We start from the raw sequence: 3052 nt of genomic DNA on the forward strand, positions 1-3052 counted from the left end.
GTCAAGGTGGGGGATTGGGCATATTGAACACCTATGAAGAGGTATGAAAAAAGAAACTTCTTGAGTTTCCTGTTCATCAGAAAGCAAAATTCATTGTACATGTTTCTTAGAAGGGAACCTCCCCATCGCACCAGCCTCAGATTTAGTTATATGTTGGCACAGTGGATAGGCCTTGAAAAACTGAACACAGATCGATCTAGAAAACAGGAACTATGAAAAAAATCAGCAAAATATGCAAACTGAGTAGTCCATGCGCAAGATAAGCAACATCAAGGATAGTGTCAGCTCAGGAGTGCCGTGGTCCCGTCGCTTCGGCTGTACATGTACTAAAATTGGAATGATACAGAGAAGATTAGCATGGCCCCTACGCAAGGATGACACGCAAAATCGTGGTTAGCGTGAGCAGCTGCGGAGCGAGAGGTCCTTGGTTCAAGTCTTCCCTCGAGTGAAAAGTTTACTTTCTTTATTTTCGCAATGTTATGATCTGTCCGTTCGTTCACAGACGTCTCTATTCACTGCAATAAGTTTAGTGTCTGTGTTTTGCGACCTCACCGCAAAACCGTGCGTTTAGTAAACGAAAGGACGTGCCTCTCCAATGGGAACCGAAAGCATTTGATCGCAAGGTCATAGGTCAACCGATTCCTCCACAGGAAAACACGTCTGATATATTCTATACAACACTGGTGACGGCTTGTGCGTCACATGACAGGAATATGTTGTCGACCCACCTAACTTGTACACTTGGCGAATGGGGAAAAAGATTCTTCTACCTTGCCCGATGTAGGTTTTCTTGTGGATGTGATAATCACTCCCAAAAAAGTGATGAAAACGGATGAGTTTATCACATAAACTGCAACAAATGAATGCAACAGTTTCACAGTCGCACAGTTTTCCCTTTGCTCTGTCAAAAGACATGATTTAACGTTTTGCCGGTCGGAGTGGCCGTGCGGTTCTAGGCGTTACAGCCTGGAACCGAGCGACCGCTAAGGTCGCAGATTCGAATCCTGCCTCGGGCATGGATGTGTGTGATGTCCTTAGGTTAGTTAGGTTTAAGTAGTTCTAAGTTCTAGGCGACTGATGACATCAGGCGTTATGTCGCATAGTGCTCAGAGCCATTTGAACCGAAAAACTCCAGGCGAGACTTGAACCAAAGACGTTTCGTTCCACAGGTGCTCACGCTAACCACGGGACCACGGCCCTCCTAACATCATGCTATCCTTGATGTTGGCTATGTTGCGTATGGACTACTCAGTCTGTATATTTTGCTTATTTTTTTCATAGTTCCGCACAACTTCTTCCTGTTTTCTCGACTGAACTGTGTTCAGTTTTTCAAGGCGTATCCACTGTGCCAACTTATAACTAAATCTGAGGGGGGTGCGATGGGGAGGTTCCCTTGTTAGTTTCAGAACGTGTCAAATCTGATGATCCTTTTTGATAGACCCTGTACTTCGTGGCGCTACTTTTATTTGCTACTTGTGGCTGACACAGCAGCCAGATATGTTGCTGCGACTTGGCAGCCGCCGGCGCGCCGCCTACCTTGTGCTCCTCGTCCCCTGGCGATCCGAGGCGGCCCTGGTGGTGGCAGAGGCAGGTGTTGAGCCACGGCATGGTGGCGGCGCCCACCAACACGCACAGCACGCACAGCCTGCGGCCTCTCTGGCTCTCAGGGGACGGTCGAGAAGCCCGCCGCGCCTCTGCGCCCGGCGCCCGGGCCGAGCGCTCCCGACGACAACAGACCGCTCTGACAGTTCCCGCACACGACAGTCCGGGCTAACGGGGTCGACCTCCTGTCTCGTCGCATCCCCCCCCCCCCTTCTTGCTCCTGTCCACCTTACAACAGGAACTACTGCTATAGTCGAGAATTTGCTATACACCTGGACACTTCTACCGCCTTTCTTCCGAGGGTCAGTCACACTACCACAGTGTCTTCTGTATTGTGCGCTGTTCTGCAGTACTTCGTTGCACCCAGGCAGCTCGGAAACCTGACGAAACTGGCTTGGGAAGAGTGCCACGTGACAGCTGAATTAGTACGGGAAAGCGACAGTTAAGAAGGGATGTGGATACACTTCAGAACTACGAGTCTGGTATGCAAAAAGCTAACATGGAAGTGACGGCACTACATGGATATTGCTTACAGTATCGATGCTCCATTCCCAAGTGTAAATACCTCTCTCACACCTGGTTTAATTGCTATCACAACCGAAAGAATTGATGTGTTGACGTCAAGACGTGATCTACGTAATCACTACTCAGACTGTGCAGTGCCTAAAAATATACGAGTCTTCTCTTTCAAGAATTAGACCCGCAATGTTGAGCGTCCAGAAATGGAAACTGAAATATTAGCGACACTTCTGGTGCAACCCTTACCTCGGTGGCTACAACGAATTTTATGTGCTCGGTCTAAAGAATCAGTGCTAAATGTCTTCCGGTTCAAGGATTAAACTCTGAGTACTACTGCTTCCAGAGTGACGAACGCTAATATTAATGCCACCTCGCGTGCGTTGCCCGAGAACACGTTGTTGCAACGCGGTAGGCACATGAACTGTCGATCAGCCTCCTATTACTGATACTTGGATTTGAAGCTACACTGACATCGGGATAAGCAGTCCTGTCCCACAGAAAATGAAGTGGAGCCGTCCAGTTCGCTTTCACAGCGGTGTCGGCGCCGGCCCCTTCCGCCCACTGCCTCGGCAGGCGATCGCGCGGAGTGCAGCGGACCGCCGCCGCACCGCGACGCCACCGTCGCAGACGCAGACGACGCGCCGCGCGCGCCGCCTCCAGGAGCCGTGACGTCACGCCCGGGCGGCGGCTGGAGCGGCACTGCGGCGCTGCGAGACCCGGCGGCCGGCCGGCGCGCGGCGGCGGCGGCGGCGTCGGCGGCGGCGTCGCGACGCGTCGCGGCGGCCGTCACGTGACCCCGGCGGCGCCGCCCGGTCTGCGCGGCTACTGATCTGCCCGCGCGGCTCCGCGCTCGGGGGTCAGCGGGTCGCGACCGGGGCGTGGCACCGGAACACACTTCCTGCCGCCCGTTTCCGCCGACCCGCAAACTACC

At 52.8% G+C, this 3052-nt stretch overlaps 1 non-coding gene across 1 annotated transcript; it reads left to right on the forward strand.

Moving 5' to 3' along the window:
* Positions 1-305: 305 nt before the first annotated feature.
* On the forward strand, positions 306-409 carry LOC126274948 (U6 spliceosomal RNA). Its single transcript, XR_007550489.1, has one exon. It is a non-coding gene; the product is annotated as a U6 spliceosomal RNA (small nuclear RNA).
* Positions 410-3052: the final 2643 nt, after the last annotated feature.

Source organism: Schistocerca gregaria, chromosome 5 (genome assembly GCF_023897955.1).
Source record: "Schistocerca gregaria isolate iqSchGreg1 chromosome 5, iqSchGreg1.2, whole genome shotgun sequence".
Classification (NCBI taxonomy): Eukaryota; Metazoa; Arthropoda; class Insecta; order Orthoptera; family Acrididae; genus Schistocerca; species Schistocerca gregaria.